The following is a 16,613-nucleotide window of genomic DNA, read 5'->3' on the forward strand; positions in this document are numbered from 1 at the left end:
ATTTCACTCTTGATCTTCAACAATTTCTTAGGACATCTCCTTGATTTTTCCCCAGGATAATGCATAATGGTGTTTTGTAAATGTTAAGTGCAAAATGTACACTTATCCCCAACTACTTTACACCTTTTGTATGCATAAACATTGTCACAAAAGCATCAAGTAGCCTAATTTCTAGGAAAAGCAGCTGTAAGCAAATACTTTTCGCTAGGAAACATCAGAAAATATTTCATAAGCCCTAAAACAATCAAGCTATAGGAAAAGAAAACAATTCAAATACACGAAATCAATACAGTGTATTATTATAAGATCATCTAAATGTCAAGATTACAGAGGCACCTGAGCTGCATCAGCTCAATCATCTAACCCTGACCATCCTTCAAAACTAGGACGTGAAACATCGATAACTGATCTAGGATAATCTATCTTAAAGGCTCGCCTACTTTCAAATAGGACCAACATGTTTGATAGGCAATATTGGAAGGTACAATGTAAAAATAATAATAATAATAATAATAATAATAATAATAAATAAATAAATAATTACCTTTTTAATATCGTCCAGTGCCATCCAATCTACTATACCAAATATTTTAGGAGGAACTAAACCATCACGGCAAGTACAACTAATCCATGCGCTATAATAAGTAATGAAGGAAAAAAGTCGTGAAACTCATTAATCTATACTCTACGTATCCATCGAGGTGAAGCTGGTTTCGAATCACCAGAATAATAGTCACCAATATTTGCCACAAAGAGTGGATCGCTGTCTTCAAAGTTAAATTAGTCCCTAGTAGAGTCAGCTAAATTTCCCTGTTCTACTTGTCCAGTTCTTTCATTACATCGAGTATTGTCTTTTTTAAAGTGGCTTTGCTCAACTGTACTGCCTCTCCTGTTGAGACACCGACCATGGTAATCTTTGAGAGGAAAGGAGATGATTGTGCAGCTTGTCTTCTACATTCACGGGTAGAATTGACCTCTCTGCACGGAAACGAAATCAGCACAAAAACCCAATCAGTACATTCTTGAAAATCATGCATGTTTGGTAGAGTGGACCAGGCAATGCTGGGCGGTACTAAAGAAGAAAAACAGCTAAAATCTTTGTTTGTATTGTCCAATACTATCCAACACTACACTCCAACCACGTTGTGAATGCATGTTCTGTGAATAGGTCCTAATGGGAAGACAACCTTTGCTGCTGTTTTAACCAAGGATGACTAGACCAATCCCCTAAAGGAAATCTGAAATCCAGCATCCGTCCTTGTTTATCACCAAAGTTATCCTTTCTTTCAACCTCGGAACTTCGATGACTCTAATTGACATCATCCCTGAACCCTGAGTCGGCAATGAAGCTGAACGATGTGTTAGCTCTCGAGAAAGAAGCTGCACTCCTGCAATAGAAGGTCATATTACAAAGACCCGCAGAAAAGAAGGGACGTATACAAATGTATTGGAATCCCAATCATATCAAAAAAATGTTAGGTATGGCACAAGACTGTTGAGTCGATATGTGAACATTTTGAAACAAAGCAATCCGCTACAACCAATTTCTAGGATTCTTTATTGGCAAGCAAAATGAGTAAAAGCTACTTGAAGAAAAAGGTTCTAAAGTCTCATTCGCAATCAATGATATACTATATTATAAGTAAACAAGTGGAGAGGATAAAGTTAGCATAAAACGGTTATAGACAAACACTTTGGGATGAGACTTGCGTGGCTGTATCTAGTTTTATTTTCCATTAGAGGACTGAATTCACTCTGGCATCTTAAATCAAAGCGATTATGCAAATAAGTTTCCAAATCTAATGTGTGCTTATCTCTTCACATTCAATGCCACTTAATTTCACATACATATATCTAATTACTAATGCCGCCAGCATAAAGAATAAACCTGGACAAAACTAGTAGAAAAAATCCTGCCTAGGGTAAAAATGCAATTGAGTGTTGGAGGATAAGAAGCCAACCCGTAAAACTCGGAGGATGCAATAGGTAAATTCCCTTCACTTTTAAATGAAAGAGTATTAACAAAACAGCATGACAGTATGAAGCAGTCAAGTACATTTTCCAGAGCTAATAAATTTTCATGACACAAAGTAATGAAAAGGTAAGGAAGTACCTTTTTTCAAATGAATCGACCACGTAAGGGAATTTGGGTTGAACTCCAATGGCTTTCCGTATCCATCTATTCCCAACTAGTACTCTATCAACAGCGTAGAGAAGCTGAATCTCAGCAGCCTTTGATATGACACTCAATGGTATACCAGGATTACCCTTCTCATTCATAATTTCCTGAACCTGTAAGCAGGCAGCAAAAGATAAACTAACCCTCAATTGCATATGAGGGTGTCTGTGTGTATTTGGTGGGGCATCAAGGAATACAAACACGCTTAAATCAAATGAAATGCTTTTAATAGTTCTAGTTAGAAACTTGAAAAAAATTTCAGTCAATTCTCATTATTATGAATAATGATATGTAGATATATTATATAAATAAGTACATGCAGTAGACTCGTAGTGGCTAGTGGCTGATTCTTGAATAATCAAATGGATTTACCTTAGCAAGTCTTTTAACCCATACTAGGTATTGGTATGTACCCCAATTTCATTCTTTCACTATCAGTTGACAAGGTCCAAAAAAATCAGTTTTAGTTTCTGTTAAGACCCACTACCTGAAATAAAAAATTACATGATCTATGTTAAACCACCTCCTGATCCCTAAACCCACCACCAATATGACAGAATTCTTCATAGCTCTTTTTGCCACGAAACTATTCATCAAAATGATTTCTTAATTCAATTTAAATCTCTGATTCCCATAAAACTGGTAAATTCAGAATGATAATTGAATACTTGATCTCACAGTTGTTCAGCAAATGAGCAATGTAGACAAATGGATACAAACCTCTGACAGCTCTAACAAGGTTTCTGCCATCTCTTCAACTGCTTCGGCAGAGAGGTTGTCATCAAGAATATCCCGGCGACGTTGTAAATGTCGTGTTTGAATTAACACATGGAAATGCTGATCGACAGATTCTTCAAGAATGTTGTCTAGCATGTTTTTGTCAAAGAAATACGGAGTATACCTGATAAGCCAAGAGATACATCATGAGTATCACAACGTCAGAAATAAACCTGATCCTGATCTTAAAGAACATGAAATGTAAGACAATAGATGTGTAATTAACAAAAATAGAGAATTCGGCGCCTTAAACAAGATGGAGAATTATTGGCCTGAACTTCTAACTCCCTAAATTGTTACAGTGATAGAGTTTAACTTATTTACAGAAAAGGGACTGCACATTTGCATGTGTGGTTTGTACATATTCCCTTATCAAAATTAAACAGACTTTATGCATTTGAAGTGTTCTAAATCCCCATCTATAATTCTCCCAAAAAGTTTCGCATGCTGAAGAAGCATGTTTCTAGAGAAAAGAAGGCTGCAGGAGCAACAAAAAGAAGAGGACAAGGAGAGAGGAAAAAGTGGCATTGCACTTTCAAAACAAAAAGACCAGTCCATGGTTGAATATATTAATTACAAACACATTAGTCAAAAAAGCAATTCAAAAATTTCATAATTATTAACCTATGGTGATTGTCTAAAATTCACCGAAATTGAAGCGTCATGTGTAACATGAAACTGGACAGTAGATAATGATCAGGAACAAAAATCAGAGGGAAAAGTCTACTTGTACATAATTTTTGTACATAGGGGTTTCCACACCCGTCACATGTGGGCCCCAGCAAAGCCCAAATCGGAGACGTAACAGATTAACTCACCACTTTATAGCATCTTCTGTCACTATGGCAAAATCCAAATTTTGAGCACTAAAAACAGGAACTCCCTCCACTTTTTTTCTCCCATCACCATGAAGCAAGGTCTTGAGAAGTTTGTCTGCTTCCTTGACCTGAAAGCAGCAAATTATTGCAATGTATCGCTACTGCATGACAAATAAGTTTCACAAGTATCTCACAGTTCTTCAGTTAGAGAATATAACTATTTCCCTAGTAAAACTATCCATTGTGTCTAACCTGTTTCTCATTTGGAATGAACTGAAATAGATGAGGTTTTTCCTGCATAGAAAAATAAATGCAATATTTCATTTGAGTTAGAACTTGAAATCCATCAATAAACGTATAGCTAATATTGATATGCATCCAAATATTTGCTCCTAGGCAATAACGTATGCATCACATTAATTTGAATTTCCAATCCAGACAAATGTAAGGGGCATCTCTTCACCACTCAATACTATGCACCATAAGTTTTATACTGGACAAAATACCCAGCATAGTTCCTCTTACTCTCACACTTCTTACCTGGGCAACATGACTCACCAGTATAATAATTTCACTTATCCACATCACGATCCAAGTTGAGCTAATGAAAGAAACGTCTTAGGAACCACTTGTACCGTTTTCTTGTACACTGCAGCTTTATAATTTCTTTATTGTCAGATTATTTGATTACTGCTGGAAGTGAACGTTAACTGATGCATTTTTGAAAGATTCAATGTTACCAACAATTTCACGCAAAACGGGATATAACAATTGGCAATGGAAGGATAATAAGATTGAAGAGAAGTAACAATTGGATCTCAGAAAATAACAATTTCTCATGCCAATTAGAAGTATAAATTAGTTGCCTTCTTCTACTCCCTGTCCCTTTCTCGACAAAAGCCGCATGAATATGTAGGACAATTTCTCGTGCCAATTAGCAGTATAAATTAGTTGCCTTCTTCTACTCCCAGTCCCTTTCTCGACAAAGGCCAGGACAATTTCTCATGCCAATTAGCAGTATAAATTAGTTGCCTTCTTCTACTCCCTGTCCCTTCCTCAACAGAGGCCAAATGAATACGTAGGACAATACATAAAAATGAGTTATTGAAATTGATCGAGATATTACCTTGAAATGCTCAAACGCTATATCAAGACGACACGCACCTACCACACCACTGGGTATATTCAGCCGTTTTACATATGAAACTGGAAATATAATGAGTTAGATTGTTGGCTCTAACAAAACAGGTTTATAAAGTTTGAATGAATAACACAATTCACCTAGAAAAGAGAACAGGAAAGTCGGAGGTGATTATAAAAACAAATTACAAGAATCCGAGGCTGAAAACATCATGGTATTATGTAGTAAAAAGCAAAAAGCATATGTGAGCAGTTATTTCAATCAAGATTCATTGCCGGTAACAATCAAACAGAAATGACTCTCGTTGATGAAAGATAACAGCCATAAAATAGTTCAAAAATCTTTGAAATGTTTACAAAAGTTGCTGTTTACAACGGAAGGCTTCAGAATATAAAAGATGGGAATCCTAGAAAATTACTATATGATTATTTTTCATGTTCAGATAAATTATAGAATCTTAATAGAGATATTATTTAATTTATTTTCCAATTTGGATGCTTATTTTAGGAAATATATTTAGATTTGATTTAATAGATTTTGTAAGATGTTTCCTACTTTGAATAGAATGTTTGAAACCTTATATAAAAAGGGCTTATGCATTGTATTATACACAATTTTGAAAATGAATAAAGATACTTCCTCTCTCTTATATTCTGCTTCCGTCTAATTCTACTTCCCTTGCTATCTCCCCTCTTCTTCTCTTTCCCTCTTTTTTCTCTTCTTCTCTCCCCTTCCCCTTCTCCTATAATTATTTGATTGCATCCTACATTAATAAAGCATCAAGCTGGAAAAGAAAAATGTTACTGGGAAATCAAAATAAATAGGAACTTGAGGAATACTTTGTTTACCTGCATCAACCAGATCCATAAGAACCGGAAAAAAGGCCCATTTTTTCTGTCGCTCTTTGTGAGTGCTGCATATATCTTCTTTAGCCACTCAGGTGTTCTACCAATTATGAAAAACACCAACAAGTGCAGCCAAATTATCTAAAGGTAAGTACATATAAAACCAGTTGTAACATAATAAAACATGGGAAAAAAAATGAAGCAAGTGCACAAACCCAATAACAAATGACAAATTTATTAACAAAGTTAACCAGTAAAAACAAGGTTCAAGTGTCTATCTTGGAAAAATAATATCAAAACAGAGTCAAGAATCATCCTAACAGTGCAGTAAGCAGTTTCCTGACAAAGACAGAACGTAGGATCGAACTACAACACCACGTAGTTTTGAGGAACAATAAAAAATAACAGAATCTCAACTCATGTGAGGTCCAAAATATTTTTTAGCACATTGCATGATCCACCACATCCCCTTTTCATTTGATATAGCGCTACATCAAACAATGTACATCATGTATAATAAGTTAACCATAAAGTGTTATGTACTAAAAGTCTAAATGATCCAACAAAAATCAATCTTATGAAATTACATCGAAATATAAGTTTTTGGTCTCTCTCCCTTTCTTTCAACAGCTCTACTAGGATTGCGTCACTTTTGTGAACTGGATCTTCTTTATATTAGCAATATACAAGTCTCAATCATCCTTCGGCCCTTCCTTTATCTTAGCAATTGACGTCAGACAACTAGTGATTTGATTCTATTGGAGTTTCTTATGGATGCTGCGATGTGAAGTGGCTTTCATATAAACAACCTCAAATTTTATCCTTTAGTTTATCCTTAAAAGCTCTACTTGACTAATATTTTCCGGCTATGCAGAGAGCTTGAATTGTTGCTTTAGTATTTAACATCAAAGTTTTACTAGTATTGAGATAACTCTAACAAATCTTCAAAAAAATATAGCGGATACTTTCAGGCAACTCAATGATATAATACAAATAAAAATTGCATAGGAACACAAAAATATAGGCAAACAAATTAATATTCACATAAAAGGGGTCATTTTTCACTGTCAAAATTTGGTACCTTTTGGAGAGGAATGGGATCTCGATATTGGTAGAAACAGACATTAACCCGGTGCCAGAAAGGTCACAAATGCTAAAAACCTGGCCTACAAAATCCGGCCCTCTACCTTTTCCGGTCGAGATTCTCACCGTGGAGGGGAATCCGAAACCCGAATCGTGAGCATGCATGTTCTTCGTGCACGGTGCGGAGGAGGTTGGTTGGGGTGTTCCTGATTGGGCTGAGGGAGGCTATTCAAACCAAGTTGACTCGAATGAGAAAGGAACTGAGAGGGAAAACTCGGGGAGGAGAAGAGGAAGGTGAATTTTTGAGAAGGGAGATGGTGGTCATGAGAGGTGATGGCGGCGACGGCGTTCGGCGGCGGAGGCCATGGAAACGGAGATCTTGCAGGGATTTCAATCGTCTTTTACCAAAATTTTTTTTGAAAGAATAAAAAATCCTATATTTTGCGGTTTGTTGTGGGACCTATCGTTAATCACCAGAAGCATAATTTTGAACTGTTTACTTATTGCACCTTCAAACTTTATTAATTTGACAATTTTCACCTCTAAATTAGGAATTTAAAAAAGAGTCCCAAAATTTACACATTATGCCTAGAGATGGCAACGGTTCGGTTCGGGGTCAGTTCGGCCAAAATCATCACCGAACCACCAATTTTTTTGTCATATCATAACCGCACCATAACCACGAAAGTCGGTTCGGTTCGTATCTCGGTTCGGGTCGATAATAACTACGAAAATAAATTATTTTTAATTGGTCCATCTGTCGCATAAAAAGGAAAATGTATGAAAAAAATCAATGAAAACAAAAACACGATACTAAGTCAATGTAGCAAACAACATCTCAAATGAAAATGCAAAAAAATATCCCAATTTTCAAATACAAAATCAAAATTTAACAAACAATATTCAATAACTCAAAAAGCTCCAACCTCAATTCATATTCAATCTTCATTCTTCCCCACAACTCTTATTAGCAAACGTCAAAACTCAAAGTTGATTCCTATATAGTATATAAGAAATGTAAGTAGAGTAATAAATTAATAATCCATAATGTTCTTAACTGAAGATTTAAAAAAAATGTACCACTTCGTCAACATCCTCGTCACCAAACTTTGGTTTCTGTAATTAAAGAATTCAATTTCTTGTTTATGTGTTGTTTAGGTCAAAAGCCATCAAAAAAGAGAGAAATTAAAGTCATTTATCTCTAAAGCAGCCACCAATTGTAAAAAACTGAAAATTCTGGATATACTTTGGCCAAATCTCGTGCGAAATTCACAACAAATTCAAATAGACAAATACAAATTATCAAAAAAGAAGATGAGAAACTCACCAGTGGCAGAAGCCTGAAGGTCGAAGAAGAAGAAAATAATGCAAACGAGCGGAGGCGGAAGAGACGACAGTCGGCACTCGGGAGACTCAGAAGGCAGGAGTTGAGAATCCAATTTTCCAATAAAATGTTTGTGCCTTTGTGTTAGACTGTTAGAGTTCAGGGTTGGGTACTTTGGTTTAAATTTGATTCGTTAATAGGCCAGAAAATTTTGGGCCAAAGAAATTTAGTTAACTTAGAAAGAAATCAAAAAATTATGAAAAGCCCAATTATTATTAATGTATTATTTTTTCTAATGGTTAATCGATTCGGTTCGGGGCGATGGCGTAAATACCATACCCGTCCCGTCCTGAACCGGTTCATTAAAATCAAACACCGTATCCGCTCAATTGTACCATCAGTTCGATTTTTTTCGCCCCATTTGGTTCGGTTAACCGCGATTTTCGATTTTGACGGTTCGAATTGCCATCCCTATTTATGCCCAATAATGAACCATTATGATGGTTTAAGGTTTCTTTACCATAACTCTCTTTAACTAGTGTCATGGAATTTCTTTTTTTCTTTTTCAGAAAGCAAGGTTCCCTATTTCATATGAATAGAATTATATATGTTATATGTCTCGTGAAAAGAGCCACATGTTAGTATAAGCACATTTTGAATGTTGTTGGTATTTTTAGAAAAGACAACAGAGGACAAACAACAAGATTGCTACTGAGTATCGTATTCAACCATAATAAAATGCATGTTTGGCATAGATTCTGAGAATACAAAATGAATTTTTGAGATTCAAAAGTTATTTCTGGTATACTTGGTTAATTTTATAAATGTGTTTCTTTTAGTTAGAATTTTTTTTAGAGTTTTCCATTTGAGTAGTATATATCGAAATTACCAGTATGAAGAGGAGGCAACACGATTTTAAGATAGCGTCCTTAACGTGACTCTCTAAGGCTTACTTTCTAACTCTCATCCTTCTATAATGTTTATGTCATTTTAATTATTATTTTAATTGGTCAAATATCTACGTACAAATCACTCATTTCTCCCACAATCTAAAGTCATGTTAATAAGGAAAGACAAACTCCCATGTTTTAGCGATGGTAGAAAATTTACGAGTGGGGAAAAACAATTGCCGCAAAATATGAAGCTTAGATAGTAACGATTACACCTATAAATTACGTGGCATGCGAGTGAAGGATGGGTCCCATATATGCTGACATGACATAGATTATTCAATTGATTTGGCTTGTTTAATTAAATAATAGTATCTTGTGATTAAATTGGCCTATTTAATCAAGCAACATCATATTGGACGTAGAGCTCATCCCATCATACCCACTTGGCTCATTTATTTCTTTATATAATACGTGAGTTCATTTCATAATAAGGTATGATATTCTAACCCTAGCAAAACTCCTTCTCCCGTTTCTTGCACTCTTATTTCTTTTGCCCGACCGTTAACTTGACCGTTGGATACAAACGACCATCGAATATTTTCTTTGAATGACGGCCTTTGCCTCCCAATGGGCTGTTCCATTGTGTAGGTCATAGCTTAATGGAGGAGAGATGGTCAATATTCTGTTAGCTCATTTTTTGAGGTTAATGGCAAAATGAGATAGAATATATTGTTATTTGATTATTAGATTCTTTTGGGAGATGCTTAAAGTTATGTTTGTGCAAAATTGTTGAATTTTATGTCAGTATAAATTGGCTAGTAAAATGTTGCACATTTATCTGTTCAGAAATTTTAAGTATTATAGTTGAAGAATTTTTCATAATTTCTAGGTAAGATGGAAACTGACATCATTAGACTTGGTTGATTTTTACCATATGTTCTGTGATAGGTTTTCTGCTAATATTCATTTTGATCTTCTATGCTTGGAAATATAGTTTGCTCAGATGCTTTAATTTCCCATTGAATGACATGAGATAAATGGTCAAATGGTCTTAAATCATTTTTGCGTCAGACAATTTTGATCTTTCCCAATGAGTTTTTGTGATCTCGGCATAAATGTATAGGGTAATGTTATTTAATATCACTGGTATTTAATATCAATTCGTGTGACGTCGTTAGCGACGTTAAATTATATGTTCAATTAAATGAATCACATAATTTTAGTTATAACTGAACATATCACATAATGCCACATAAATTAGTGTTCTAACACCAGTGGTACTAAATAACATTATTCAAATGTATAATTGCTATACGATGGATCTTAGCCTATTTCCAATGAACTGTTTCACGATACTTTTGTTTTCTTTTAATGAAGTCCATTATGGATTAGCTTACGGTTTTTAGGCTTCGTTCCTTAACAAAACGAGGTGTTTGTCTTTGCCCCCTAACCTAATATATTGATTGGCTAAAATTATGCAACTGAGGGGTGACTTCAATGAATCTTGCTTTCATGGAAATAAAACAAAAAAGGAAAGTAACCTAGTCTATACAAACTAAGGCCGCTTACATCCTTATTTTTGGAAAACCAAATCTATTCTAGGCAATCCATTAATCTCAGCTGTTAACTCTTGCTATTGCAAAAGCTTGAACTTTTGCTCATTGTACGCCGTATTAGCTAAATGGTTGTATTGTCTTCTCGCCATATATGGGGAAACTGAATGTTCAGCCTAGCTCCCAGTTTCGATTTGGTGAATTTCTTCTGAATAATATTGGACTTTTCGAAGTTCATTCGTGCTTTCTATGTAAGTTGAAGGGTGGCAAGTGAATCAATCTTTGCCCGTATTTGGCATTTCCAAATTGATTGCATAGCTTAAGAAATGTGTTCCTTAATTTGGTAATTAGTTTAAAGTTGAATATGAAATTTAATTTTGTCAATAGATTCAGAGGAACATATGAATTTCTCTTTGATAGTCAATAAATAGAATTTTGTCTGGTTAAATTAGAAGACATTATAGCCATTACAGAAATGGAAAAATTGTAACCATCATACTAATGGTGCAACCTTCCATGAAATTTTCCCAAATTTTATCGAAGTCCAAACAAGCCTTAATACACCAACGATTGTTAAAAATAAAAAAAAATTTGGGGAATTAATCCTGATGTTAATTTCGCGTTGGGAAATAATTTATATAAATTAAAGGATCTTAAAAAATTCGGATATCTATATGTACTTTATCTATGATTATTCATAAATATCATGAATTAATGTTTTGAACAAAGTGTTCAAATTAAATCTGAAGATTGTATGTGAAATGCAAGAGCTTAAGTGATGCATATATTCAAACATGTTACTTGAAATCAATTTCTAAATGTCAAGTGTTTATCTTATTATACTTAAACTAGTGGAGGATCGTGCGTTGCACAATGACTATTATAATTCTGTAAGAGATTTGGTTATTTTTTTTCTTTTTTAATGTGCAGAATTTGTTTATATTTATTATGACTACTTACTTAATGAGATACATAATTTATAATGTTTACAACGTGAACTCATTACCATGATGGCCATCATTGATGAAGAATGTAAGGATAAGGATTCAAAAATTTGGCATGGTCAGAGTAGAGATTATTCAGTTCCCCCAAAAAAATTCTACATCAACTTGCAAGGCAATGTAGAATTGTCAAGGCTTACTTATTGGGTTATATGTTTCTTCTGTGCTTGCTAATACAAGCTATAACAAATAAATAAAAAACGATACAAGGAGAATACGATTCTTGGGAAATAACAAAGAAAATGTACATAAAGAACTTTAAAAAATAATACAAATCATGAAGTCAAATGTACATTTGAATGAACAACATTTTCGTTCTTTTCTAGGGTCCGTGGTTGATGAAAGATGATACATAAAGGACACGATTTACGGGAAAGAAGAAAACTATATGCATAAATAGTTACGAAAAGATGTGAATAATTAGATTTCATAGATACGTCGACTTTATTTATATAACATTTAGCATACCTATCCCAGTTCATTAATAAGAATGAAGTTTCCAAAAACTAAGCTGAACTTTATGACATGTTCCAGCAGTGTAATATGATACCATATACAAAAATCTTCTAGCAAAAAACAAAAGGACTTCAAAATAACAAAATGGAACTAACTTTAGTTGCACTTGAACTGTTAAAGGTATGGTAAAGTCAATTTTTCTTTGGATCGGCACTGTTGCTGAGAGGATTTGCATCGTTGTTTTGAACATTAGGATCGCTAGATGTTACCATTTTTTGCTTTTCCAGTTGTTTGATGTTTTCCTTCTCAAACACCAGGCTCCTTCGTGCATTAGGTACATTGGTTTAATATGAGACATTTTTTTCCTTAGCCTAATACGGAAACAATGATGCAGATCTTTGTGCATGTGCAAAGTTGTTATTAAGAACATGGATTACATCAAACCTTGGTTGATTGGTTTTTGGATCTGGGTTTTCAAATTTCAAGTAAATAAAATGGTCTTCAATTGCATAGCTGGACTCTTGAGCATTGATAAAGTGTTTGAACATATAAGATTTAATGTACATATGTACGTAAATGGAAAATGCTGGTAAATGTAACAATTTATACAGAAAATTTTACCGTTATATTATCTTTCATTAGTTTCACAGCTGGAAGTTTCAAGAAATTTTCAGCCACATCACCAAATAAAGATGTAGTAATAGTGCCGGTGTTATCTGAAAGCTGAACATTACATCTTGCTCTGGCAAAAATGCACATAGGTAGTATCATGTATTCTGAATTTAATAGAAATTCAACTATATGTACTGCAATAATTTGGTGTATATAATTTTATATGTATTGGTTGTTACCTTGAAATTGCTCTTGCATGCATGTATTTGCAATAGTTGCAAAAATACATTTCATTGAGTTCATCGAAAGATATCCAACTACAGGTATCACAAGCCATATACCAAAGTGAATGAGCCCCTGTCTTCAATTCTATCTTTCTTTTTATCCATAATAGCTTTCGCTGGAATAGGTAGAAGGAATGTTATCGTTTTTGCTGATATAAATATCTATTTACCATACAATGAAACAAAATAGAAACTACATAAAAATGGTCTTATTTTTATTATTATTATTTAATTTACCATTGGTGAGTGTTCTAAAATGTCCTTGATGTTGATAATTTTATTCTTTGGAGGCAGTGAAATATTTGACATATTTGGCAAATCATGTCTTTTGAGTGACCATCTCTGTCAACATCTCTTTGTTTCTTTCAATCCTTGTAAATAAGTGGAAGTCATAAATTTAAGCAAAGAATATGCTTTAATGCTGCAATGAAATGTAGATTTACGGAGTAATATTTTATAAAAAACGCATGAACACTAACCATTCTTTCATTTCAGCAAGTTTTTCGAATTTTGGATTAATGAGGATTGAGTTGTTCACTTTTGTGGACAATGACATTCCTGTTAAATAGAATCTAATTATGTAGTTAAGTTATACGGAGTTAACAACAATGATTTATTAAATGTAAAGATAAGATTTTGATTTCATTTACCTCTAAAAGATGTGACTTTTAAATTATTCCTAACAACCACTGGTTTTTTCGTAAGGCGGTCAATAATTTCAGCGCTTTGAAGGTCGATGAAACTATCCCAGATAGTCAGGATAATAGCTTGTAATCTGCAAATGAAGATTTAAAATTTCAGATTAATTGCATGAATTGGAAAACTATTAATTTGTGCTTAAAGATTCATATTTATGTATGCATAACTTTCGTTGATAAGAACAATGTCTTGGACAATGAAATCTGCATTTTTGTTGCCAGAAATTCTTCATTTTCTAAAGTTTTTACATGTTTTATATATAGTATAATGCAGATATTTATGTGTAGAGGTAAGCTATAAAAGTAGGTGAATGGACAAAGAGTGCGGTGGTTGGTATGGGATTCAGGTTGACTGAAAAGGCCATACTGATTAGCTTGACAGGAAAGAAAAGACAATAATCATTAATGTTTTCACCTGTACAATAGATAAAAGAAATAAAGGACAATAATTATTAATGTTTATTTTTATAATACATAAAGCAAACATTTTTCATGTAAATAATTCGTAAAACGAAAGATAAGCTTTTCTAAAGTTTTTACACATTTTATATATAGTATAATGCAGATGTTTATATAGATGCGTACAAACATACACACATGCATGTGCAGAGGTAAGCTGTAAACATAGGTGAATGGACAAAGAATGATGTGGTTGGCATGAGATTCAAGTTGACTGAAAAGACCATACTGAGTGTGCATGAATTTCCATCATCTGTACGACATACAATCAGTAAAGATAGATATCATAAGGATCCGATAAGGTCAATCATTCTAGTGTTTAAAAACATCAAGATCATGCTTGAACATCATGTCCTCTACCATACATAACAACAAATCACACAAAAAAGGATCCTATCATATACATTTACGAACTTTGATGCCTGCAAGCAAAAAATTTGTATGATTAATAGCATAATTAAATTGAAGAATATGTTATCGTAATAAAGTAATGAACTAAATAGACTTCTTTTTGCATTCAGTTGTAGAGAAATAATTTAAATGAAATGGGATCTATATCTAAGTATTGTATACGGTTTCCTTCAAGCAAAAATTTCAATCCGCCTATCAATGTTGCTGGAGTCCACTATTTCCTCAATAACGGTCTTTATCTACGAAAAAAGAACAAATATAAGCTACCGTTCAAGAAGAACTAACTGCAGCTAAAATTTCTTTATATACGACGTTTTTTGTACAATTCAAATGCATTTTTTTCAGTTGGCTTTATAAGAACTCTAACACATTTGCTTGTTTCTGCTCTTAATAATGCAACATAAAGTTGGCCATGCGAAAATATAGGCTCGGGTAAATAAAATTCAACGAAATCAAGAGTCTGTCTCTGCGCTTTACTTATACTCATTGCAAAGCACAGACGAACTGGAAATTGAGTTCTTTTAAATCGAATTGGACTCGGATCATTTTCAAGAGGTACAAATGATATGCGGGGTAGAAAAACTATCTTTCCTGTATATTCTCCAACAGCAATTTTAGCATCAATTATGTTCGCGTCAAATCTTTTACAAATAAGTCTAGTTCCGTTGCACAAGCCTTCAGATGGATTTATGTTTTTCAATAAAATGACAGGATAATTTAACTTCAAAATTAATTCATGTTGTGGAATACCATTAGGAGTTAATGTATTTAAGAAATCTTCATCAAAATTTGTGCATCTGTATCTACTATTTCATCGAAACTATAGTATTTAGCCCTTGTTTGAGCCTCTTTTTTTGAAAAAATACATTCTTAAACAGTATTTTGATATCATTTCAACTACATATTTTTCAATAAAATAATATTATACGAAAATCTAAAAGTTTTTCTTATTTTTTAACCACACATTTCACATCATTACATTATTTAAAAATACATTTTCTTGGAAAAAATGGGGCTCAAACAAGGGCTTAATAGAATTACCAGGAAATTTTTCTATTAATATAGCATTTATAAAATCAATGCTCTCATTCTTTGCGCTTAATATAACTCTATTAAGCATACGTTCAATATCTTTCAGGTAATCTTTTAACTCTGAAAATACAACATCTATCAATTTTTTCACAGAATCGGCTCCATTATCATGAGCAATAACCATTTCGTTTAGAATTTTAATCATATTGCATGAATGTAAAGGCTCAGTTCCATTTCCAATTCGTAATAGATATTCAGAAAAAGGTAAATCCAGTTCGACCCTCATATTTTTAACCAATTTTATTTTCCAAACAATTGGCCATAAATATGAATTGATAAATGTCGCATTAATTATATCTTCTTTTTGACCCTTTGGAACAATAGGTAATACTTGACGAAAGTCACCTCCCAAAACAATTACTTTCCCCCAAATGGCATTTTATTTTCTATAATATCTTGTAACATTCTATCCAATGATTCAATAACTAATCTATTTAGCATAGGAGCTTCATCCCATATTATTAATTGTGTTATCCAGAACAATTCAGCCAAAGAAGGTTGTTTGCTAACCGAACAAGTTGATTTAGCACTTACCTGAAGAGGGATTTTGAATCTTGAATGTGCAGTTCTACCTCTAGGAAGTAAAGTTGCTACTACTCCCGAAGATGCCGTAGCTAAAGCAACAATCCCTTTCGCTCTTACAGCTGCAAGTAAAGAGCGATATAAGAATGTTTTTCCTGTCCCTCCAGGGCCGTCAATAAAATAAACTCCATTATTTTTGTTGAAAACGTAACCTAAAATCATATCATGCGCTTTTTTTGTTCTAAATTTAATTTTGTTTTACATAAAATATCTTCATCAGAAACAATTATCTCTAATTCATCAGAAATAGTTCTTGAAATATAATTGTTTTCTTCAAAGTTTAAAAGATGCTCGACAATTCCATAACTATTCACAGTTTTACCCGAAAGATGTAATATTTCATTTAACTCATTCAAAGCTTTTAATTCGGCCATTTTGATAGTTATACCTTGTTGTACATAATCT

At 33.4% G+C, this 16,613-nt stretch overlaps 2 long non-coding RNA genes and 1 pseudogene across 2 annotated transcripts; all 3 read right to left on the reverse strand.

Moving 5' to 3' along the window:
* Positions 1 to 513: 513 nt before the first annotated feature.
* Positions 514 to 7,243, reverse strand: LOC111381540 (annotated as a pseudogene).
* Positions 7,244 to 12,014: 4,771 nt separating this feature from the next.
* LOC111381550 lies at positions 12,015 to 13,077 on the reverse strand. Its single transcript, XR_002700361.1, has 2 exons — positions 12,922 to 13,077; positions 12,015 to 12,812 (listed from the first exon to the last, which is right to left on the reverse strand). It is a non-coding gene; the product is annotated as an uncharacterized LOC111381550 (long non-coding RNA).
* A 133-nt stretch (positions 13,078 to 13,210) lies between these two features.
* LOC111381543 lies at positions 13,211 to 13,664 on the reverse strand. Its single transcript, XR_002700360.1, has 3 exons — positions 13,617 to 13,664; positions 13,446 to 13,524; positions 13,211 to 13,337 (listed from the first exon to the last, which is right to left on the reverse strand). It is a non-coding gene; the product is annotated as an uncharacterized LOC111381543 (long non-coding RNA).
* Positions 13,665 to 16,613: the final 2,949 nt, after the last annotated feature.

This window comes from Olea europaea, unplaced genomic scaffold, assembly GCF_002742605.1.
Source record: "Olea europaea var. sylvestris unplaced genomic scaffold, O_europaea_v1 scaffold2329, whole genome shotgun sequence".
NCBI lineage: Eukaryota > Viridiplantae > Streptophyta > Magnoliopsida > Lamiales > Oleaceae > Olea > Olea europaea.